Here is a 25,477-nt window from a genome sequence, read left to right as displayed (position 1 = left end):
GAAGTCAACCAAACTTCACCCAATAGTGTATTGTATCACAATCTAGTAGTTACATTTGAAAATTTTGTTCTAGGACATTTTGTTTGAACGCAATCATCAAACTTAATTAAAAAAGCCATTTAAGCCTTTTCACAGTGAGATCTATGCGATATGGCCGAGAAATGTAATTTTGATGTTAACTCCCAAACCGCTGCGCAGAAGTCAACCAAACTTCACCCAATAGTGAATTGTATCACATTCTAGTAGTTACATTTTAAAATTTCGTTCTAGGACATTTGGTTTGAGCGCAATCCTCAAACTTAGGTCAAAAAAGCCATTTAAGCCTTTTCACAGTGAGATCTATGCGATATGGCCGAGAAATGTAATTTTGATGTTAACTCCCAAACCGCTGCGCAGAAGTCAACCAAACTTCACCCATTAGTGTATTGTATCACAATCTAGTAGTTACATGTGGAAATTTGGTTCTAGGACATTTGATTGAGCGCAATCCTCAAACTTAGGTCAAAAAAGCCATTTAAGCCTTTTCACAGTGAGATCTATGCGATATGGCCGAGAAATGTAATTTTGATGTTAACTCCCAAACCGCTGCGCAGAAGTCAACCAAACTTCACCCAATAGTGTATTGTATCACAATCTAGTAGTTACATTTGAAAATTTTGTTCTAGGACATTTTGTTTGAACGCAATCATCAAACTTAATTAAAAAAGTCATTTAAGCCTTTTCACAGTGAGATCTATGCAATATGGCCGAGAAATGTAATTTTGAAGTTAACTCCCAAACCGCTGCGCAGAAGTCAACCAAACTTCACCCAATAGTGTATTGTATCACATTCTAGTAGTTACATTTGAAAATTTCGTTCTAGGACATTTGGTTTGAGCGCAATCATTAAACTTAGGTCAAAAAAGCCATTTAAGCCTTTTCACAGTGAGATCTATGCGATATGGCCGAGAAATGTAATTTTGATGTTAACTCCCAAACCGCTGCGCAGAAGTCAACCAAACTTCAACCAATAGTGTATTGTATCACAATCTAGTAGTTACATTTGAAAATTTTGTTCTAGGACATTTTGTTTGAACGCAATCATCAAACTTAATTAAAAAAGTCATTTAAGCCTTTTCACAGTGAGATCTATGCGATATGGCCGAGAAATGTAATTTTGATGTTAACTCCCAAACCGCTGCGCAGAAGTCAACCAAACTTCACTCATTAGTGTATTGTATCACAATCTAGTAGTTACATGTGGAAATTTGGTTATAGGACATTTGATTTGAGCGCAATCCTCAAACTTAGGTCAAAAAAGCCATTTAAGCCTTTTCACAGTGAGATCTATGCGATATGGCCGAGAAATGTAATTTTGATGTTAACTCCCAAACCGCTGCGCAGAAGTCAACCAAACCTCACCCAATAGTGTATTTTATCACAATCTAGTAGTTACATTTGGAAATTTAGTTCTAGGACATTTGATTTGAGCGCAATCTTCAAACTTAATTAAAAAAAGTCATTTAAGCCTTTTCACAGTGAGATCTATGCGATATGGCCGAGAAATGTAATTTTGATGTTAACTCCCAAACCGCTGCGCAGAAGTCAACCAAACTTCACCCATTAGTGTATTGTATCACAATCTAGTAGTTACATGTGGAAATTTGGTTCTAGGACATTTGATTTGAGCGCAATCCTCAAACTTAGGTCAAAAAAGCCATTTAAGCCTTTTCACAGTGAGATCTATGCGATATGGCCGAGAAATGTAATTTTGATGTTAACTCCCAAACCGCTGCGCAGAAGTCAACCAAACTTCACCCAATAGTGTATTGTATCACATTCTAGTAGTTACATTTTAAAATTTCGTTCTAGGACATTTGGTTTGAGCGCAATCATTAAAAGTAGGTCAAAAAAGACATTTAAGCCTTTTCACAGTGAGATCTATGCGATATGGCCGAGAAATGTAATTTTGATGTTAACTCCCAAACCGCTGCGCAGAAGTCAACTAAACTTCACCCAATAGTGTATTGTATCACATTCTAGTAGTTACATTTGAAAATTTCGTTCTAGGACATTTGGTTTGAGCGCAATCATTAAACTTAATTAAAAAAGTCATTTAAGCCTTTTCACAGTGAGATCTATGCGATATGGCCGAGAAATGTAATTTTGATGTTAACTCCCAAACCGCTGCGCAGAAGTCAACCAAACTTCACCCAATAGTGTATTGTATCACAATCTAGTAGTTACATTTGAAAATTTTGTTCTAGGAAATTTTGTTTGAGCGCAATCATCAAACCTAATTAAAAAAGTCATTTAAGCCTTTTCACAGTGAGATCTATGCGATATGGCCGAGAAATGTAATTTTGATGTTAACTCCCAAACCGCTGCGCAGAAGTCAACCAAACTTCACCCATTAGTGTATTGTATCACAATCTAGTAGTTACAAGTGAAAATTTGGTTCTAGGACATTTGATTTGAGCGCAATCCTCAAACTTAGGTCAAAAAAGCCATTTAAGCCTTTTCACAGTGAGATCTATGCGATATGGCCGAGAAATGTAATTTTGATGTTAACTCCCAAACCGCTGCGCAGAAGTCAACCAAACTTCACCCAATAGTGTATTGTATCACATTCTAGTAGTTACATTTGAAAATTTCGTTCTAGGACATTTGGTTTGAGCGCAATCCTCAAACTTAGGTCAAAAAAGCCATTTAAGCCTTTTCACAGTGAGATCTATGCGATATGGCCGAGAAATGTAATTTTGATGTTAACTCCCAAACCGCTGCGCAGAAGTCAACCAAACTTCACCCAATAGTGTATTGTATCACAATCTAGTAGTTACATTTGAAAATTTTGTTCTAGGACATTTTGTTTGAACGCAATCATCAAACTTAATTAAAAAAGTCATTTAAGCCTTTTCACAGTGAGATCTATGCGATATGGCCGAGAAATGTAATTTTGATGTTAACTCCCAAACCGCTGCGCAGAAGTCAACCAAACTTCACCCAATAGTGTATTGTATCACAATCTAGTAGTTACATTTGAAAATTTTGTTCTAGGAAATTTTGTTTGAGCGCAATCATCAAACTTAATTAAAAAAGTCATTTAAGCCTTTTCACAGTGAGATCTATGCGATATGGCCGAGAAATGTAATTTTGATGTTCACTCCCAAACCGCTGCGCAGAAGTCAACCAAACTTCACCCATTAGTGTATTGTATCACAATCTAGTAGTTACATGTGGAAATTTGGTTATAGGACATTTGATTTGAGCGCAATCCTCAAACATAGGTCAAAAAAGCCATTTAAGCCTTTTCACAGTGAGATCTATGCGATATGGCCGAGAAATGTAATTTTGATGTTAACTCCCAAACCGCTGCGCAGAAGTCAACCAAACTTCACCCATTAGTGTATTGTATCACAATCTAGTAGTTACATGTGGAAATTTGGTTCTAGGACATTTGATTTGAGCGTAATCCTCAAACTTAGGTCAAAAAAGCCATTTAAGCCTTTTCACAGTGAGATCTATGCGATATGGCCGAGAAATGTAATTTTGATGTTAACTCCCAAACCGCTGCGCAGAAGTCAACCAAACTTCACCCAATAGTGTATTGTATCACATTCTAGTAGTTACATTTGAAAATTTCGTTCTAGGACATTTGGTTTGAGCGCAATCTTTAAACTTAGGTCAAAAAAGCCATTTAAGCCTTTTCACAGTGAGATCTATGCGATATGGCCGAGAAATGTAATTTTAATGTTAACTCCCAAACCGCTGCGCAGAAGTCAACCAAACTTCACCCAATAGTGTATTGTATCACAATCTAGTAGTTACATTTGAAAATTTTGTTCTAGGACATTTTGTTTGAACGCAATCATCAAACTTAATTAAAAAAGTCATTTAAGCCTTTTCACAGTGAGATCTATGCGATATGGCCGAGAAATGTAATTTTGATGTTAACTCCCAAACCGCTGCGCAGAAGTCAACCAAACTTCACTCATTAGTGTATTGTATCACAATCTAGTAGTTACATGTGGAAATTTGGTTATAGGACATTTGATTTGAGCGCAATCCTCAAACTTAGGTCAAAAAAGCCATTTAAGCCTTTTCACAGTGAGATCAATGCGATATGGCCGAGAAATGTAATTTTGATGTTAACTCCCAAACCGCTGCGCAGAAGTCAACCAAACCTCACCCAATAGTGTATTTTATCACAATCTAGTAGTTACATTTGGAAATTTAGTTCTAGGACATTTGATTTGAGCGCTATCTTCAAACTTAATTAAAAAAAGTCATTTAAGCCTTTTCACAGTGAGATCTATGCGATATGGCCGAGAAATGTAATTTTGATGTTAACTCCCAAACCGCTGCGCAGAAGTCAACCAAACTTCACCCATTAGTGTATTGTATCACAATCTAGTAGTTACATGTGGAAATTTGGTTCTAGGACATTTGATTTGAGCGCAATCCTCAAACTTAGGTCAAAAAAGCCATTTAAGCCTTTTCACAGTGAGATCTATGCGATATGGCCGAGAAATGTAATTTTGATGTTAACTCCCAAACCGCTGCGCAGAAGTCAACCAAACTTCACCCAATAGTGTATTGTATCACATTCTAGTAGTTACATTTGAAAATTTCGTTCTAGGACATTTGGTTTGAGCGCAATCATTAAACGTAGGTCAAAAAAGCCATTTAAGCCTTTTCACAGTGAGATCTATGCGATATGGCCGAGAAATGTAATTTTGATGTTAACTCCCAAACCGCTGCGCAGAAGTCAACTAAACTTCACCCAATAGTGTATTGTATCACATTCTAGTAGTTACATTTGAAAATTTCGTTCTAGGACATTTGGTTTGAGCGCAATCATTAAACTTAATTAAAAAAGTCATTTAAGCCTTTTCACAGTGAGATCTATGCGATATGGCCGAGAAATGTAATTTTGATGTTAACTCCCAAACCGCTGCGCAGAAGTCAACCAAACTTCACCCAATAGTGTATTGTATCACAATCTAGTAGTTACATTTGAAAATTTTGTTCTAGGAAATTTTGTTTGAGCGCAATCATCAAACTTAATTAAAAAAGTCATTTAAGCCTTTTCACAGTGAGATCTATGCGATATGGCCGAGAAATGTAATTTTGATGTTAACTCCCAAACCGCTGCGCAGAAGTCAACCAAACTTTACCCATTAGTGTATTGTATCACAATCTAGTAGTTACAAGTGAAAATTTGGTTCTAGGACATTTGATTTGAGCGCAATCCTCAAACTTAGGTCAAAAAAGCCATTTAAGCCTTTTCACAGTGAGATCTATGCGATATGGCCGAGAAATGTAATTTTGATGTTAACTCCCAAACCGCTGCGCAGAAGTCAACCAAACTTCACCCAATAGTGTATTGTATCACATTCTAGTAGTTACATTTGAAAATTTCGTTCTAGGACATTTGGTTTGAGCGCAATTATTAAACTTAGGTCAAAAAAGCCATTTAAGCCTTTTCACAGTGAGATCTATGCGATATGGCCGAGAAATGTAATTTTGATGTTAACTCCCAAACCGCTGCGCAGAAGTAAACCAAACTTCACCCATTAGTGTATTGTATCACAATCTAGTAGTTACATGTGGAAATTTGGTTCTAGGACATTTGATTTGAGCGCAATCCTCAAACTTAGGTCAAAAAAGCCATTTAAGCCTTTTCACAGTGAGATCTATGCGATATGGCCGAGAAATGTAATTTTGATGTTAAATCCCAAACCGCTGCGCAGAAGTCAACTAAACTTCACCCAATAGTGTATTGTATCACATTCTAGTAGTTACATTTGAAAATTTCGTTCTAGGACATTTGGTTTGAGCGCAATCATTAAAGTTAATTAAAAAAGTCATTTAAGCCTTTTCACAGTGAGATCTATGCGATATGGCCGAGAAATGTAATTTTGATGTTAACTCCCAAACCGCTGCGCAGAAGTCAACCAAACTTCACCCAATAGTGTATTGTATCACAATCTAGTAGTTACATTTGAAAATTTTGTTCTAGGACATTTTGTTTGAACGCAATCATCAAACTTAATTAAAAAAGTCATTTAAGCCTTTTCACAGTGAGATCTATGCGATATGGCCGAGAAATGTAATTTTGATGTTAACTCCCAAACCGCTGCGCAGAAGTCAACCAAACTTCACCCATTAGTGTATTGTATCACAATCTAGTAGTTACATGTGGAAATTTGGTTATAGGACATTTGATTTGAGCGCAATCCTCAAACTTAGGTCAAAAAAGCCATTTAAGCCTTTTCACAGTGAGATCTATGCGATATGGCCGAGAAATGTAATTTTGATGTTAACTCCCAAACCGCTGCGCAGAAGTCAACCAAACCTCACCCAATAGTGTATTTTATCACAATCTAGTAGTTACATTTGGAAATTTAGTTCTAGGACATTTGATTTGAGCGCAATCTTCAAACTTAATTAAAAAAAGTCATTTAAGCCTTTTCACAGTGAGATCTATGCGATATGGCCGAGAAATGTAATTTTGATGTTAACTCCCAAACCGCTGCGCAGAAGTCAACCAAACCTCACCCAATAGTGTATTTTATCACAATCTAGTAGTTACATTTGGAAATTTAGTTCTAGGACATTTGATTTGAGCGCAATCTTCAAACTTAATTAAAAAAAGTCATTTAAGCCTTTTCACAGTGAGATCTATGCGATATGGCCGAGAAATGTAATTTTGATGTTAACTCCCAAACCGCTGCGCAGAAGTCAACCAAACTTCAACCATTAGTGTATTGTATCACAATCTAGTAGTTACATTTGAAAATTTTGTTCTAGGACATTTTGTTTGAGCGCAATCATCAAACTTAATTAAAAAAGTCATTTAAGCCTTTTATCAGTGAGATCTATGCGATATGGCCGAGAAATGTAATTTTGATGTTAACTCCCAAACCGCTGCGCAGAAGTCAACTAAACTTCACCCAATAGTGTATTGTATCACATTCTAGTAGTTACATGTGAAAATTTGGTTCTAGGACATTTGATTTGAGCGCAATCCTCAAACTTAGGTCAAAAAAGCCATTTAAGCCTTTTCACAGTGAGATCTATGCGATATGGCCGAGAAATGTAATTTTGATGTTAACTCCCAAACCGCTGCGCAGAAGTCAACCAAACTTCACCCAATAGTGTATTGTATCACAATCTAGTAGTTACATGTAGAAATTTGGTTCTAGGACATTTGATTTGAGCGCAATCCTCAAACTTAGGTCAAAAAAGCCATTTAAGCCTTTTCACAGTGAGATCTATGTGATATGGCCGAGAAATGTAATTTTGATGTTAACTCCCAAACCGCTGCGCAGAAGTCAACCAAACTTCACCCAATAGTGTATTGTATCACAATCTAGTAGTTACATTTGAAAATTTTGTTCTAGGACATTTTGTTTGAACGCAATCATCAAACTTAATTAAAAAAGTCATTTAAGCCTTTTCACAGTGAGATCTATGCGATATGGCCGAGAAATGTAATTTTGATGTTAACTCCCAAACCGCTGCGCAGAAGTCAACAAAACTTCACCCATTAGTGTATTGTATCACAATCTAGTAGTTACATGTGGAAATTTGGTTATAGGACATTTGATTTGAGCGCAATCCTCAAACTTAGGTCAAAAAAGCCATTTAAGCCTTTTCACAGTGAGATCTATGCGATATGGCCGAGAAATGTAATTTTGATGTTAACTCCCAAACCGCTGCGCAGAAGTCAACCAAACTTCACCCAATAGTGTATTTTATCACAATCTAGTAGTTACATTTGGAAATTTAGTTCTAGGACATTTGATTTGAGCGCAATCTTCAAACTTAATTAAAAAAAGTCATTTAAGCCTTTTCACAGTGAGATCTATGCGATATGGCCGAGAAATGTAATTTTGATGTTAACTCCCAAACCGCTGCGCAGAAGTCAACCAAACTTCAACCATTAGTGTATTGTATCACAATCTAGTAGTTACATCTGAAAATTTTGTTCTAGGACATTTTGTTTGAGCGCAATCATCAAACTTAATTAAAAAAGTCATTTAAGCCTTTTCACAGTGAGATCTATGCGATATGGCCGAGAAATGTAATTTTGATGTTAACTCCCAAACCGCTGCGCAGAAGTCAACCAAACTTCACCCAATAGTGTATTGTATCACAATCTAGTAGTTACATGTGGAAATTTGGTTCTAGGACATTTGATTTGAGCGCAATCCTCAAACTTAGGTCAAAAAAGCCATTTAAGCCTTTTCACAGTGAGATCTATGCGATATGGCCGAGAAATGTAATTTTGATGTTAACTCCCAAACCGCTGCGCAGAAGTCAACCAAACTTCACCCAATAGTGTATTGTATCACAATCTAGTGGTTACATTTGAAAATTTTGTTCTAAAACATTTTGTTTGAACGCAATCATCAAACTTAATTAAAAAAGTCATTTAAGCCTTTTCACAGTGAGATCTATGCGATATGGCCGAGAAATGTAATTTTGATGTTAACTCCCAAACCGCTGCGCAGAAGTCAACCAAACTTCACCCAATAGTGTATTGTATCACAATCTAGTAGTTACATTTGAAAATTTTGTTCTAGGACATTTTGTTTGAACGCAATCATCAAACTTAATTAAAAAAGTCATTTAAGCCTTTTCACAGTGAGATCTATGCGATATGGCCGAGAAATGTAATTTTGATGTTAACTCCCAAACCGCTGCGCAGAAGTCAACCAAACTTCACCCAATAGTGTATTGTATCACAATCTAGTAGTTACATTTGAAAATTTTGTTCTAGGAAATTTTGTTTGAGCGCAATCATCAAACTTAATTAAAAAAGTCATTTAAGCCGTTTCACAGTGAGATCTATGCGATATGGCCGAGAAATGTTATTTTGATGTTCACTCCCAAACCGCTGCGCAGAAGTCAACCAAACTTCACCCATTAGTGTATTGTATCACAATCTAGTAGTTACATGTGGAAATTTGGTTCTATGACATTTGATTTGAGCGCAATCCTCAAACTTAGGTCAAAAAAGCCATTTAAGCCTTTTCACAGTGAGATGTATGCGATATGGCCGAGAAATGTAATTTTGATGTTAACTCCCAAACCGCTGCGCAGAAGTCAACCAAACTTCACCCAATAGTGTATTGTATCACATTCTAGTAGTTACATTTGAAAATTTCGTTCTAGGACATTTGGTTTGAGCGCAATTATTAAACTTAGGTCAAAAAAGCCATTTAAGCCTTTTCACAGTGAGATCTATGCGATATGGCCGAGAAATGTAATTTTGATGTTAACTCCCAAACCGCTGCGCAGAAGTAAACCAAACTTCACCCATTAGTGTATTGTATCACAATCTAGTAGTTACATGTGGAAATTTGGTTCTAGGACATTTGATTTGAGCGCAATCCTCAAACTTAGGTCAAAAAAGCCATTTAAGCCTTTTCACAGTGAGATCTATGCGATATGGCCGAGAAATGTAATTTTGATGTTAACTCCCAAACCGCTGCGCAGAAGTCAACCAAACTTCACCCAATAGTGTATTGTATCACAATCTAGTAGTTACATTTGAAAATTTTGTTCTAGGACATTTTGTTTGAACGCAATCCTCAAACTTAGGTCAAAAAAGCCATTTAAGCCGTTTCACAGTGAGATCTATGCGATATGGCCGAGAAATGTAATTTTGATGTTAACTCCCAAACCGCTGCGCAGAAGTAAACCAAACTTCACCCATTAGCGTATTGTATCACAATCTAGTAGTTACATGTGGAAATTTGGTTCTAGGACATTTGATTTGAGCGCAATCCTCAAACTTAGGTCAAAAAAGCCATTTAAGCCTTTTCACAGTGAGATCTATGCGATATGGCCGAGAAATGTAATTTTGATGTTAACTCCCAAACCGCTGCGCAGAAGTCAACCAAACTTCACCCAATAGTGTATTGTATCACAATCTAGTAGTTACATTTGAAAATTTTGTTCTAGGACATTTTGTTTGAACGCAATCATCAAACTTAATTAAAAAAGTCATTTAAGCCTTTTCACAGTGAGATCTATGCGATATGGCCGAGAAATGTAATTTTGATGTTAACTCCCAAACCGCTGCGCAGAAGTCAACCAAACTTCACCCAATAGTGTATTGTATCACAATCTAGTAGTTACATTTGAAAATTTTGTTCTAGGAAATTTTGTTTGAGCGCAATCATCAAACTTAATTAAAAAAGTCATTTAAGCCTTTTCACAGTGAGATCTATGCGATATGGCCGAGAAATGTAATTTTGATGTTCACTCCCAAACCGCTGCGCAGAAGTCAACCAAACTTCACCCATTAGTGTATTGTATCACAATCTAGTAGTTACATGTGGAAATTTGGTTATAGGACATTTGATTTTATCGCAATCCTCAAACTTAGGTCAAAAAAGCCATTTAAGCCTTTTCACAGTGAGATCTATGCGATATGGCCGAGAAATGTAATTTTGATGTTAACTCCCAAACCGCTGCGCAGAAGTCAACTAAACTTCACCCAATAGTGTATTGTATCACATTCTAGTAGTTACATGTGAAAATTTGGTTCTAGGACATTTGATTTGAGCGCAATCCTCAAACTTAGGTCAAAAAAGCCATTTAAGCCTTTTCACAGTGAGATCTATGCGATATGGCCGAGAAATGTAATTTTGATGTTAACTCCCAAACCGCTGCGCAGAAGTCAACCAAACTTCACCCAATAGTGTATTGTATCACAATCTAGTAGTTACATGTAGAAATTTGGTTCTAGGACATTTGATTTGAGCGCAATCCTCAAACTTAGGTCAAAAAAGCCATTTAAGCCTTTTCACAGTGAGATCTATGTGATATGGCCGAGAAATGTAATTTTGATGTTAACTCCCAAACCGCTGCGCAGAAGTCAACCAAACTTCACCCAATAGTGTATTGTATCACAATCTAGTAGTTACATTTGAAAATTTTGTTCTAGGACATTTTGTTTGAACGCAATCATCAAACTTAATTAAAAAAGTCATTTAAGCCTTTTCACAGTGAGATCTATGCGATATGGCCGAGAAATGTAATTTTGATGTTAACTCCCAAACCGCTGCGCAGAAGTCAACAAAACTTCACCCATTAGTGTATTGTATCACAATCTAGTAGTTACATGTGGAAATTTGGTTATAGGACATTTGATTTGAGCGCAATCCTCAAACTTAGGTCAAAAAAGCCATTTAAGCCTTTTCACAGTGAGATCTATGCGATATGGCCGAGAAATGTAATTTTGATGTTAACTCCCAAACCGCTGCGCAGAAGTCAACCAAACTTCACCCAATAGTGTATTTTATCACAATCTAGTAGTTACATTTGGAAATTTAGTTCTAGGACATTTGATTTGAGCGCAATCTTCAAACTTAATTAAAAAAAGTCATTTAAGCCTTTTCACAGTGAGATCTATGCGATATGGCCGAGAAATGTAATTTTGATGTTAACTCCCAAACCGCTGCGCAGAAGTCAACCAAACTTCAACCATTAGTGTATTGTATCACAATCTAGTAGTTACATCTGAAAATTTTGTTCTAGGACATTTTGTTTGAGCGCAATCATCAAACTTAATTAAAAAAGTCATTTAAGCCTTTTCACAGTGAGATCTATGCGATATGGCCGAGAAATGTAATTTTGATGTTAACTCCCAAACCGCTGCGCAGAAGTCAACCAAACTTCACCCATTAGTGTATTGTATCACAATCTAGTAGTTACATGTGGAAATTTGGTTCTAGGACATTTGATTTGAGCGCAATCCTCAAACTTATGTCAAAAAAGCCATTTAAGCCTTTTCACAGTGAGATCTATGCGATATGGCCGAGAAATGTAATTTTGATGTTAACTCCCAAACCGCTGCGCAGAAGTCAACCAAATTTCACCCAATAGTGTATTGTATCACAATCTAGTAGTTACATTTAAAAATTTTGTTCTAGGAAATTTTGTATGAGCGCAATCATCAAACTTAATTAAAAAAGTCATTTAAGCCTTTTCACAGTGAGATCTATGCGATATGGCCGAGAAATGTAATTTTGATGTTAACTCCCAAACCGCTGCGCAGAAGTCAACCAAACTTCACCCAATAGTGTATTGTATCACAATCTAGTAGTTACATTTGAAAATTTTGTTCTAGGACATTTTGTTTGAGCGCAATCCTCAAACTTAGGTCAAAAAAGCCATTTAAGCCTTTTCACAGTGAGATCTATGCGATATGGCCGAGAAATGTAATTTTGATGTTAACTCCCAAACCGCTGCGCAGAAGTAAACCAAACTTCACCCATTAGTGTATTGTATCACAATCTAGTAGTTACATGTGGAAATTTGGTTCTAGGACATTTGATTTGAGCGCAATCCTCAAACTTAGGTCAAAAAAGCCATTTAAGCCTTTTCACAGTGAGATCTATGCGATATGGCCGAGAAATGTAATGTTGATGTTAACTCCCAAACCGCTGCGCAGAAGTCAACCAAACTTCACCCAATAGTGTATTGTATCACATTCTAGTAGTTACATTTGAAAATTTCGTTCTAGGACATTTGGTTTGAGCGCAATTATTAAACTTAGGTCAAAAAAGCCATTTAAGCCTTTTCACAGTGAGATCTATGCGATATGGCCGAGAAATGTAATTTTGATGTTAACTCCCAAACCGCTGCGCAGAAGTAAACCAAACTTCACCCATTAGTGTATTGTATCACAATCTAGTAGTTACATGTGGAAATTTGGTTCTAGGACATTTGATTTGAGCGCAATCCTCAAACTTAGGTCAAAAAAGCCATTTAAGCCTTTTCACAGTGAGATCTATGCGATATGGCCGAGAAATGTAATTTTGATGTTAACTCCCAAACCGCTGCGCAGAAGTCAACCAAACTTCACCCAATAGTGTATTGTATCACAATCTAGTAGTTACATTTGAAAATTTTGTTCTAGGACATTTTGTTTGAACGCAATCCTCAAACTTAGGTCAAAAAAGCCATTTAAGCCGTTTCACAGTGAGATCTATGCGATATGGCCGAGAAATGTAATTTTGATGTTAACTCCCAAACCGCTGCGCAGAAGTAAACCAAACTTCACCCATTAGCGTATTGTATCACAATCTAGTAGTTACATGTGGAAATTTGGTTCTAGGACATTTGATTTGAGCGCAATCCTCAAACTTAGGTCAAAAAAGCCATTTAAGCCTTTTCACAGTGAGATCTATGCGATATGGCCGAGAAATGTAATTTTGATGTTAACTTCCAAACCGCTGCGCAGAAGTCAACCAAACTTCACCCAATAGTGTATTGTATCACAATCTAGTAGTTACATTTGAAAATTTTGTTCTAGGACATTTTGTTTGAACGCAATCATCAAACTTAATTAAAAAAGTCATTTAAGCCTTTTCACAGTGAGATCTATGCGATATGGCCGAGAAATGTAATTTTGATGTTAACTCCCAAACCGCTGCGCAGAAGTCAACCAAACTTCACCCAATAGTGTATTGTATCACAATCTAGTAGTTACATTTGAAAATTTTGTTCTAGGAAATTTTGTTTGAGCGCAATCATCAAACTTAATTAAAAAAGTCATTTAAGCCTTTTCACAGTGAGATCTATGCGATATGGCCGAGAAATGTAATTTTGATGTTCACTCCCAAACCGCTGCGCAGAAGTCAACCAAACTTCACCCATTAGTGTATTGTATCACAATCTAGTAGTTACATGTGGAAATTTGGTTATAGGACATTTGATTTTATCGCAATCCTCAAACTTAGGTCAAAAAAGCCATTAAAGCCTTTTCACAGTGAGATCTATGCGATATGGCCGAGAAATGTAATTTTGATGTTAACTCCCAAACCGCTGCGCAGAAGTCAACCAAACTTCACCCATTAGTGTATTGTATCACAATCTAGTAGTTACATTTGAAAATTTTGTTCTAGGAAATTTTGTTTGAACGCAATCATCAAACTTAATTAAAAAAGTCATTTAAGCCTTTTCACAGTGAGATCTATGCGATATGGCCGAGAAATGTAATTTTGATGTTAACTCCCAAACCGCTGCGCAGAAGTCAACCAAACTTCACCCAATAGTGTATTGTATCACAATCTAGTAGTTACATTTGAAAATTTTGTTCTAGGAAATTTGATTTGAGCGCAATCCTCAAACTTAGGTCAAAAAAGCCATTTAAGCCTTTTCACAGTGAGATCTATGCGATATGGCCGAGAAATGTAATTTTGATGTTAACTCCCAAACCGCTGCGCAGAAGTCAACCAAACTTCACCCAATAGTGTATTGTATCACATTCTAGTAGTTACATTTGAAAATTTCGTTCTAGGACATTTGATTTGAGCGCAATCTTTAAACTTAGGTCAAAAAAGCCATTTAAGCCTTTTCACAGTGAGATCTATGCGATATGGCCGAGAAATGTAATTTTGATGTTAACTCCCAAACCGCTGCGCAGAAGTCAACTAAACTTCAACCATTAGTGTATTGTATCACAATCTAGTAGTTACATCTGAAAATTTTGTTCTAGGACATTTTGTTTGAGCGCAATCATCAAACTTAGGTCAAAAAAGCCATTTAAGCCTTTTCACAGTGAGATCTATGCGATATGGCCGAGAAATGTAATTTTGATGTTAACTCCCAAACCGCTGCGCAGAAGTCAACCAAACTTCACCCAATAGTGTATTGTATCACAATCTAGTAGTTACATGTAGAAATTTGGTTCTAGGACATTTGATTTGAGCGCAATCCTCAAACTTAGGTCAAAAAAGCCATTTAAGCCTTTTCACAGTGAGATCTATGTGATATGGCCGAGAAATGTAATTTTGATGTTAACTCCCAAACCGCTGCGCAGAAGTCAACCAAACTTCACCCAATAGTGTATTGTATCACAATCTAGTAGTTACATTTGAAAATTTTGTTCTAGGACATTTTGTTTGAACGCAATCATCAAACTTAATTAAAAAAGTCATTTAAGCCTTTTCACAGTGAGATCTATGCGATATGGCCGAGAAATGTAATTTTGATGTTAACTCCCAAACCGCTGCGCAGAAGTCAACAAAACTTCACCCATTAGTGTATTGTATCACAATCTAGTAGTTACATGTGGAAATTTGGTTATAGGACATTTGATTTGAGCGCAATCCTCAAACTTAGGTCAAAAAAGCCATTTAAGCCTTTTCACAGTGAGATCTATGCGATATGGCCGAGAAATGTAATTTTGATGTTAACTCCCAAACCGCTGCGCAGAAGTCAACCAAACTTCACCCAATAGTGTATTTTATCACAATCTAGTAGTTACATTTGGAAATTTAGTTCTAGGACATTTGATTTGAGCGCAATCTTCAAACTTAATTAAAAAAAGTCATTTAAGCCTTTTCACAGTGAGATCTATGCGATATGGCCGAGAAATGTAATTTTGATGTTAACTCCCAAACCGCTGCGCAGAAGTCAACCAAACTTCAACCATTAGTGTATTGTATCACAATCTAGTAGTTACATCTGAAAATTTTGTTCTAGGACATTTTGTTTGAGCGCAATCATCAAACTTAATTAAAAAAGTCATTTAAGCCTTTTCACAGTGAGATCTATGCGATATGGCCGAGAAATGTAATTTTGATGTTAACTCCCAAACCGCTGCGCAGAAGTCAACCAAACTTCACCCATTAGTGTATTGTATCACAATCTAGTAGTTACATGTGGAAATTTGGTTCTAGGACATTTGATTTGAGCGCAATCCTCAAACTTATGTCAAAAAAGCCATTTAAGCCTTTTCACAGTGAGATCTATGCGATATGGCCGAGAAATGTAATTTTGATGTTAACTCCCAAACCGCTGCGCAGAAGTCAACCAAATTTCACCCAATAGTGTATTGTATCACAATCTAGTAGTTACATTTAAAAATTTTGTTCTAGGAAATTTTGTATGAGCGCAATCATCAAACTTAATTAAAAAAGTCATTTAAGCCTTTTCACAGTGAGATCTATGCGATATGGCCGAGAAATGTAATTTTGATGTTAACTCCCAAACCGCTGCGCAGAAGTCAACCAAACTTCACCCAATAGTGTATTGTATCACAATCTAGTAGTTACATTTGAAAATTTTGTTCTAGGACATTTTGTTTGAGCGCAATCCTCAAACTTAGGTCAAAAAAGCCATTTAAGCCTTTTCACAGTGAGATCTATGCGATATGGCCGAGAAATGTAATTTTGATGTTAACTCCCAAACCGCTGCGCAGAAGTAAACCAAACTTCACCCATTAGTGTATTGTATCACAATCTAGTAGTTACATGTGGAAATTTGGTTCTAGGACATTTGATTTGAGCGCAATCCTCAAACTTAGGTCAAAAAAGCCATTTAAGCCTTTTCACAGTGAGATCTATGCGATATGGCCGAGAAATGTAATGTTGATGTTAACTCCCAAACCGCTGCGCAGAAGTCAACCAAACTTCACCCAATAGTGTATTGTATCACATTCTAGTAGTTACATTTGAAAATTTCGTTCTAGGACATTTGGTTTGAGCGCAATTATTAAACTTAGGTCAAAAAAGCCATTTAAGCCTTTTCACAGTGAGATCTATGCGATATGGCCGAGAAATGTAATTTTGATGTTAACTCCCAAACCGCTGCGCAGAAGTAAACCAAACTTCACCCATTAGTGTATTGTATCACAATCTAGTAGTTACATGTGGAAATTTGGTTCTAGGACATTTGATTTGAGCGCAATCCTCAAACTTAGGTCAAAAAAGCCATTTAAGCCTTTTCACAGTGAGATCTATGCGATATGGCCGAGAAATGTAATTTTGATGTTAACTCCCAAACCGCTGCGCAGAAGTCAACCAAACTTCACCCAATAGTGTATTGTATCACAATCTAGTAGTTACATTTGAAAATTTTGTTCTAGGACATTTTGTTTGAACGCAATCCTCAAACTTAGGTCAAAAAAGCCATTTAAGCCGTTTCACAGTGAGATCTATGCGATATGGCCGAGAAATGTAATTTTGATGTTAACTCCCAAACCGCTGCGCAGAAGTAAACCAAACTTCACCCATTAGCGTATTGTATCACAATCTAGTAGTTACATGTGGAAATTTGGTTCTAGGACATTTGATTTGAGCGCAATCCTCAAACTTAGGTCAAAAAAGCCATTTAAGCCTTTTCACAGTGAGATCTATGCGATATGGCCGAGAAATGTAATTTTGATGTTAACTTCCAAACCGCTGCGCAGAAGTCAACCAAACTTCACCCAATAGTGTATTGTATCACAATCTAGTAGTTACATTTGAAAATTTTGTTCTAGGACATTTTGTTTGAACGCAATCATCAAACTTAATTAAAAAAGTCATTTAAGCCTTTTCACAGTGAGATCTATGCGATATGGCCGAGAAATGTAATTTTGATGTTAACTCCCAAACCGCTGCGCAGAAGTCAACCAAACTTCACCCAATAGTGTATTGTATCACAATCTAGTAGTTACATTTGAAAATTTTGTTCTAGGAAATTTTGTTTGAGCGCAATCATCAAACTTAATTAAAAAAGTCATTTAAGCCTTTTCACAGTGAGATCTATGCGATATGGCCGAGAAATGTAATTTTGATGTTCACTCCCAAACCGCTGCGCAGAAGTCAACCAAACTTCACCCATTAGTGTATTGTATCACAATCTAGTAGTTACATGTGGAAATTTGGTTATAGGACATTTGATTTTATCGCAATCCTCAAACTTAGGTCAAAAAAGCCATTAAAGCCTTTTCACAGTGAGATCTATGCGATATGGCCGAGAAATGTAATTTTGATGTTAACTCCCAAACCGCTGCGCAGAAGTCAACCAAACTTCACCCATTAGTGTATTGTATCACAATCTAGTAGTTACATTTGAAAATTTTGTTCTAGGAAATTTTGTTTGAACGCAATCATCAAACTTAATTAAAAAAGTCATTTAAGCCTTTTCACAGTGAGATCTATGCGATATGGCCGAGAAATGTAATTTTGATGTTAACTCCCAAACCGCTGCGCAGAAGTCAACCAAACTTCACCCAATAGTGTATTGTATCACAATCTAGTAGTTACATTTGAAAATTTTGTTCTAGGAAATTTGATTTGAGCGCAATCCTCAAACTTAGGTCAAAAAAGCCATTTAAGCCTTTTCACAGTGAGATCTATGCGATATGGCCGAGAAATGTAATTTTGATGTTAACTCCCAAACCGCTGCGCAGAAGTCAACTAAACTTCACCCAATAGTGTATTGTATCACATTCTAGTAGTTACATGTGAAAATTTGGTTCTAGGACATTTGATTTGAGCGCAATCCTCAAACTTAGGTCAAAAAAGCCATTTAAGCCTTTTCACAGTGAGATCTATGCGATATGGCCGAGAAATGTAATTTTGATGTTAACTCCCAAACCGCTGCGCAGAAGTCAACCAAACTTCACCCAATAGTGTATTGTATCACAATCTAGTAGTTACATGTAGAAATTTGGTTCTAGGACATTTGATTTGAGCGCAATCCTCAAACTTAGGTCAAAAAAGCCATTTAAGCCTTTTCACAGTGAGATCTATGTGATATGGCCGAGAAATGTAATTTTGATGTTAACTCCCAAACCGCTGCGCAGAAGTCAACCAAACTTCACCCAATAGTGTATTGTATCACAATCTAGTAGTTACATTTGAAAATTTTGTTCTAGGACATTTTGTTTGAACGCAATCATCAAACTTAATTAAAAAAGTCATTTAAGCCTTTTCACAGTGAGATCTATGCGATATGGCCGAGAAATGTAATTTTGATGTTAACTCCCAAACCGCTGCGCAGAAGTCAACAAAACTTCACCCATTAGTGTATTGTATCACAATCTAGTAGTTACATGTGGAAATTTGGTTATAGGACATTTGATTTGAGCGCAATCCTCAAACTTAGGTCAAAAAAGCCATTTAAGCCTTTTCACAGTGAGATCTATGCGATATGGCCGAGAAATGTAATTTTGATGTTAACTCCCAAACCGCTGCGCAGAAGTCAACCAAACTTCACCCAATAGTGTATTTTATCACAATCTAGTAGTTACATTTGGAAATTTAGTTCTAGGACATTTGATTTGAGCGCAATCTTCAAACTTAATTAAAAAAAGTCATTTAAGCCTTTTCACAGTGAGATCTATGCGATATGGCCGAGAAATGTAATTTTGATGTTAACTCCCAAACCGCTGCGCAGAAGTCAACCAAACTTCAACTATTAGTGTATTGTATCACAATCTAGTAGTTACATCTGAAAATTTTGTTCTAGGACATTTTGTTTGAGCGCAATCATCAAACTTAATTAAAAAAGTCATTTAAGCCTTTTCACAGTGAGATCTATGCGATATGGCCGAGAAATGTAATTTTGATGTTAACTCCCAAACCGCTGCGCAGAAGTCAACCAAACTTCACCCATTAGTGTATTGTATCACAATCTAGTAGTTACATGTGGAAATTTGGTTCTAGGACATTTGATTTGAGCGCAATCCTCAAACTTAGGTCAAAAAAGCCATTTAAGCCTTTTCACAGTGAGATCTATGCGATATGGCCGAGAAATGTAATTTTGATGTTAACTCCCAAACCGCTGCGCAGAAGTCAACCAAACTTCACCCAATAGTGTATTGTATCACAATCTAGTAGATACATTTAAAAATTTTGTTCTAGGAAATTTTGTATGAGCGCAATCATCAAACTTAATTAAAAAAGTCATTTAAGCCTTTTCACAGTGAGATCTATGCGATATGGCCGAGAAATGTAATTTTGATGTTAACTCCCAAACCGCTGCGCAGAAGTCAACCAAACTTCACCCAATAGTGTATTGTATCACAATCTAGTAGTTACATTTGAAAATTTTGTTCTAGGACATTTTGTTTGAGCGCAATCATCAAACTTAATTAAAAAAGTCATTTAAGCCTTTTCACAGTGAGATCTATGCGATATGGCCGAGAAATGTAATTTTGATGTTAACTCCCAAACCGCTGCGCAGAAGTAAACCAAACTTCACCCATTAGCGTATTGTATCACAATCTAGTAGTTACATGTGGAAATTTGGTTCTAGGACATTTGATTTGAGCGCAATCCTCAAACTTAGGTCAAAAAAGCCATTTAAGCCTTTTCACAGTGAGATCTATGCGATATGGCCGAGAAATGTAATTTTGATGTTAACTCCCAAACCGCTGCGCAGAAGTCAACCAAACTTCACCCAATAGTGTATTGTATCACAATCTAGTAGTTACATTTGAAAATTTTGTTCTAGGACATTTTGTTTGAACGCAATCATCAAACTTAATTAAAAAAGTCATTTAAGCCTTTTCACAGTGAGATCTATGCGATATGGCCGAGAAATGTAATTTTGATGTTAACTCCCAAACCGCTGCGCAGAAGTCAACCAAACTTCACCCAATAGTGTATTGTATCACAATCTAGTAGTTACATTTGAAAATTTTGTTCTAGGAAATTTTGTTTGAGCGCAATCATCAAACTTAATTAAAAAAGTCATTTAAGCCTTTTCACAGTGAGATCTATGCGATATGGCCGAGAAATGTAATTTTGATGTTCACTCCCAAACCGCTGCGCAGAAGTCAACCAAACTTCACCCATTAGTGTATTGTATCACAATCTAGTAGTTACATGTGGAAATTTGGTTATAGGACATTTGATTTTATCGCAATCCTCAAACTTAGGTCAAAAAAGCCATTTAAGCCTTTTCACAGTGAGATCTATGCGATATGGCCGAGAAATGTAATTTTGATGTTAACTCCCAAACCGCTGCGCAGAAGTCAACCAAACTTCACCCATTAGTGTATTGTATCACAATCTAGTAGTTACATGTGGAAATTTGGTTCTAGGACATTTGATTTGAGCGTAATCCTCAAACTTAGGTCAAAAAAGCCATTTAAGCCTTTTCACAGTGAGATCTATGCGATATGGCCGAGAAATGTAATTTTGATGTTAACTCCCAAACCGCTGCGCAGAAGTCAACCAAACTTCACCCAATAGTGTATTGTATCACATTCTAGTAGTTACATTTGAAAATTTCGTTCTAGGACATTTGATTTGAGCGCAATCTTTAAACTTAGGTCAAAAAAGCCATTTAAGCCTTTTCACAGTGAGATCTATGCGATATGGCCGAGAAATGTAATTTTAATGTTAACTCCCAAACCGCTGCGCAGAAGTCAACCAAACTTCACCCAATAGTGTATTGTATCACAATCTAGTAGTTACATTTGAAAATTTTGTTCTAGGACATTTTGTTTGAACGCAATCATCAAACTTAATTAAAAAAGCCATTTAAGCCTTTTCACAGTGAGATCTATGCGATATGGCCGAGAAATGTAATTTTGATGTTAACTCCCAAACCGCTGCGCAGAAGTCAACTAAACTTCACCCAATAGTGTATTGTATCACATTCTAGTAGTTACATGTGAAAATTTGGTTCTAGGACATTTGATTTGAGCGCAATCCTCAAACTTAGGTCAAAAAAGCCATTTAAGCCTTTTCACAGTGAGATCTATGCGATATGGCCGAGAAATGTAATTTTGATGTTAACTCCCAAACCGCTGCGCAGAAGTCAACCAAACTTCACCCAATAGTGTATTGTATCACAATCTAGTAGTTACATGTAGAAATTTGGTTCTAGGACATTTGATTTGAGCGCAATCCTCAAACTTAGGTCAAAAAAGCCATTTAAGCCTTTTCACAGTGAGATCTATGTGATATGGCCGAGAAATGTAATTTTGATGTTAACTCCCAAACCGCTGCGCAGAAGTCAACCAAACTTCACCCAATAGTGTATTGTATCACAATCTAGTAGTTACATTTGAAAATTTTGTTCTAGGACATTTTGTTTGAACGCAATCATCAAACTTAATTAAAAAAGTCATTTAAGCCTTTTCACAGTGAGATCTATGCGATATGGCCGAGAAATGTAATTTTGATGTTAACTCCCAAACCGCTGCGCAGAAGTCAACAAAACTTCACCCATTAGTGTATTGTATCACAATCTAGTAGTTACATGTGGAAATTTGGTTATAGGACATTTGATTTGAGCGCAATCCTCAAACTTAGGTCAAAAAAGCCATTTAAGCCTTTTCACAGTGAGATCTATGCGATATGGCCGAGAAATGTAATTTTGATGTTAACTCCCAAACCGCTGCGCAGAAGTCAACCAAACTTCACCCAATAGTGTATTTTATCACAATCTAGTAGTTACATTTGGAAATTTAGTTCTAGGACATTTGATTTGAGCGCAATCTTCAAACTTAATTAAAAAAAGTCATTTAAGCCTTTTCACAGTGAGATCTATGCGATATGGCCGAGAAATGTAATTTTGATGTTAACTCCCAAACCGCTGCGCAGAAGTCAACCAAACTTCAACCATTAGTGTATTGTATCACAATCTAGTAGTTACATCTGAAAATTTTGTTCTAGGACATTTTGTTTGAGCGCAATCATCAAACTTAATTAAAAAAGTCATTTAAGCCTTTTCACAGTGAGATCTATGCGATATGGCCGAGAAATGTAATTTTGATGTTAACTCCCAAACCGCTGCGCAGAAGTCAACCAAACTTCACCCATTAGTGTATTGTATCACAATCTAGTAGTTACATGTGGAAATTTGGTTCTAGGACATTTGATTTGAGCGCAATCCTCAAACTTATGTCAAAAAAGCCATTTAAGCCTTTTCACAGTGAGATCTATGCGATATGGCCGAGAAATGTAATTTTGATGTTAACTCCCAAACCGCTGCGCAGAAGTCAACCAAACTTCACCCAATAGTGTATTGTATCACAATCTAGTAGTTACATTTAAAAATTTTGTTCTAGGAAATTTTGTATGAGCGCAATCATCAAACTTAATTAAAAAAGTCATTTAAGCCTTTTCACAGTGAGATCTATGCGATATGGCCGAGAAATGTAATTTTGATGTTAACTCCCAAACCGCTGCGCAGAAGTCAACCAAACTTCACCCAATAGTGTATTGTATCACAATCTAGTAGTTACATTTGAAAATTTTGTTCTAGGACATTTTGTTTGAGCGCAATCCTCAAACTTAGGTCAAAAAAGCCATTTAAGCCTTTTCACAGTGAGATCTATGCGATATGGCCGAGAAATGTAATTTTGATGTTAACTCCCAAACCGCTGCGCAGAAGTAAACCAAACTTCACCCATTAGTGTATTGTATCACAATCTAGTAGTTACATGTGGAAATTTGGTTCTAGGACATTTGATTTGAGCGCAATCCTCAAACTTAGGTCAAAAAAGCCATTTAAGCCTTTTCACAGTGAGATCTATGCGATATGGCCGAGAAATGTAATGTTGATGTTAACTCCCAAACCGCTGCGCAGAAGTCAACCAAACTTCACCCAATAGTGTATTGTATCACATTCTAGTAGTTACATTTGAAAATTTCGTTCTAGGACATTTGGTTTGAGCGCAATTATTAAACTTAGGTCAAAAAAGCCATTTAAGCCTTTTCACAGTGAGATCTATGCGATATGGCCGAGAAATGTAATTTTGATGTTAACTCCCAAACCGCTGCGCAGAAGTAAACCAAACTTCACCCATTAGTGTATTGTATCACAATCTAGTAGTTACATGTGGAAATTTGGTTCTAGGACATTTGATTTGAGCGCAATCCTCAAACTTAGGTCAAAAAAGCCATTTAAGCCTTTTCACAGTGAGATCTATGCGATATGGCCGAGAAATGTAATTTTGATGTTAACTCCCAAACCGCTGCGCAGAAGTCAACCAAACTTCACCCAATAGTGTATTGTATCACAATCTAGTAGTTACATTTGAAAATTTTGTTCTAGGACATTTTGTTTGAACGCAATCCTCAAACTTAGGTCAAAAAAGCCATTTAAGCCGTTTCACAGTGAGATCTATGCGATATGGCCGAGAAATGTAATTTTGATGTTAACTCCCAAACCGCTGCGCAGAAGTAAACCAAACTTCACCCATTAGCGTATTGTATCACAATCTAGTAGTTACATGTGGAAATTTGGTTCTAGGACATTTGATTTGAGCGCAATCCTCAAACTTAGGTCAAAAAAGCCATTTAAGCCTTTTCACAGTGAGATCTATGCGATATGGCCGAGAAATGTAATTTTGATGTTAACTTCCAAACCGCTGCGCAGAAGTCAACCAAACTTCACCCAATAGTGTATTGTATCACAATCTAGTAGTTACATTTGAAAATTTTGTTCTAGGACATTTTGTTTGAACGCAATCATCAAACTTAATTAAAAAAGTCATTTAAGCCTTTTCACAGTGAGATCTATGCGATATGGCCGAGAAATGTAATTTTGATGTTAACTCCCAAACCGCTGCGCAGAAGTCAACCAAACTTCACCCAATAGTGTATTGTATCACAATCTAGTAGTTACATTTGAAAATTTTGTTCTAGGAAATTTTGTTTGAGCGCAATCATCAAACTTAATTAAAAAAGTCATTTAAGCCTTTTCACAGTGAGATCTATGCGATATGGCCGAGAAATGTAATTTTGATGTTCACTCCCAAACCGCTGCGCAGAAGTCAACCAAACTTCACCCATTAGTGTATTGTATCACAATCTAGTAGTTACATGTGGAAATTTGGTTATAGGACATTTGATTTTATCGCAATCCTCAAACTTAGGTCAAAAAAGCCATTAAAGCCTTTTCACAGTGAGATCTATGCGATATGGCCGAGAAATGTAATTTTGATGTTAACTCCCAAACCGCTGCGCAGAAGTCAACCAAACTTCACCCATTAGTGTATTGTATCACAATCTAGTAGTTACATGTGGAAATTTGGTTCTAGGACATTTGATTTGAGCGTAATCCTCAAACTTAGGTCAAAAAAGCCATTTAAGCCTTTTCACAGTGAGATCTATGCGATATGGCCGAGAAATGTAATTTTGATGTTAACTCCCAAACCGCTGCGCAGAAGTCAACCAAACTTCACCCAATAGTGTATTGTATCACATTCTAGTAGTTCATTTGAAAATTTCGTTCTAGGACATTTGATTTGAGCGCAATCTTTAAACTTAGGTCAAAAAAGCCATTTAAGCCTTTTCACAGTGAGATCTATGCGATATGGCCGAGAAATGTAATTTTAATGTTAACTCCCAAACCGCTGCGCAGAAGTCAACCAAACTTCACCCAATAGTGTATTGTATCACAATCTAGTAGTTACATTTGAAAATTTTGTTCTAGGACATTTTGTTTGAACGCAATCATCAAACTTAATTAAAAAAGTCATTTAAGCCTTTTCACAGTGAGATCTATGCGATATGGCCGAGAAATGTAATTTTGATGTTAACTCCCAAACCGCTGCGCAGAAGTCAACCAAACTTCACCCAATAGTGTATTGTATCACAATCTAGTAGTTACATTTGAAAATTTTGTTCTAGGAAATTTGATTTGAGCGCAATCCTCAAACTTAGGTCAAAAAAGCCATTTAAGCCTTTTCACAGTGAGATCTATGCGATATGGCCGAGAAATGTAATTTTGATGTTAA

The sequence above is a fragment of the Corythoichthys intestinalis genome, unplaced genomic scaffold (assembly GCF_030265065.1).
Source record: "Corythoichthys intestinalis isolate RoL2023-P3 unplaced genomic scaffold, ASM3026506v1 HiC_scaffold_26, whole genome shotgun sequence".
NCBI classification, from domain to species: domain Eukaryota; kingdom Metazoa; phylum Chordata; class Actinopteri; order Syngnathiformes; family Syngnathidae; genus Corythoichthys; species Corythoichthys intestinalis.
The sequence above is the reverse complement of the archived record's forward strand: the minus strand, read 5'-3'. Positions refer to the sequence as shown.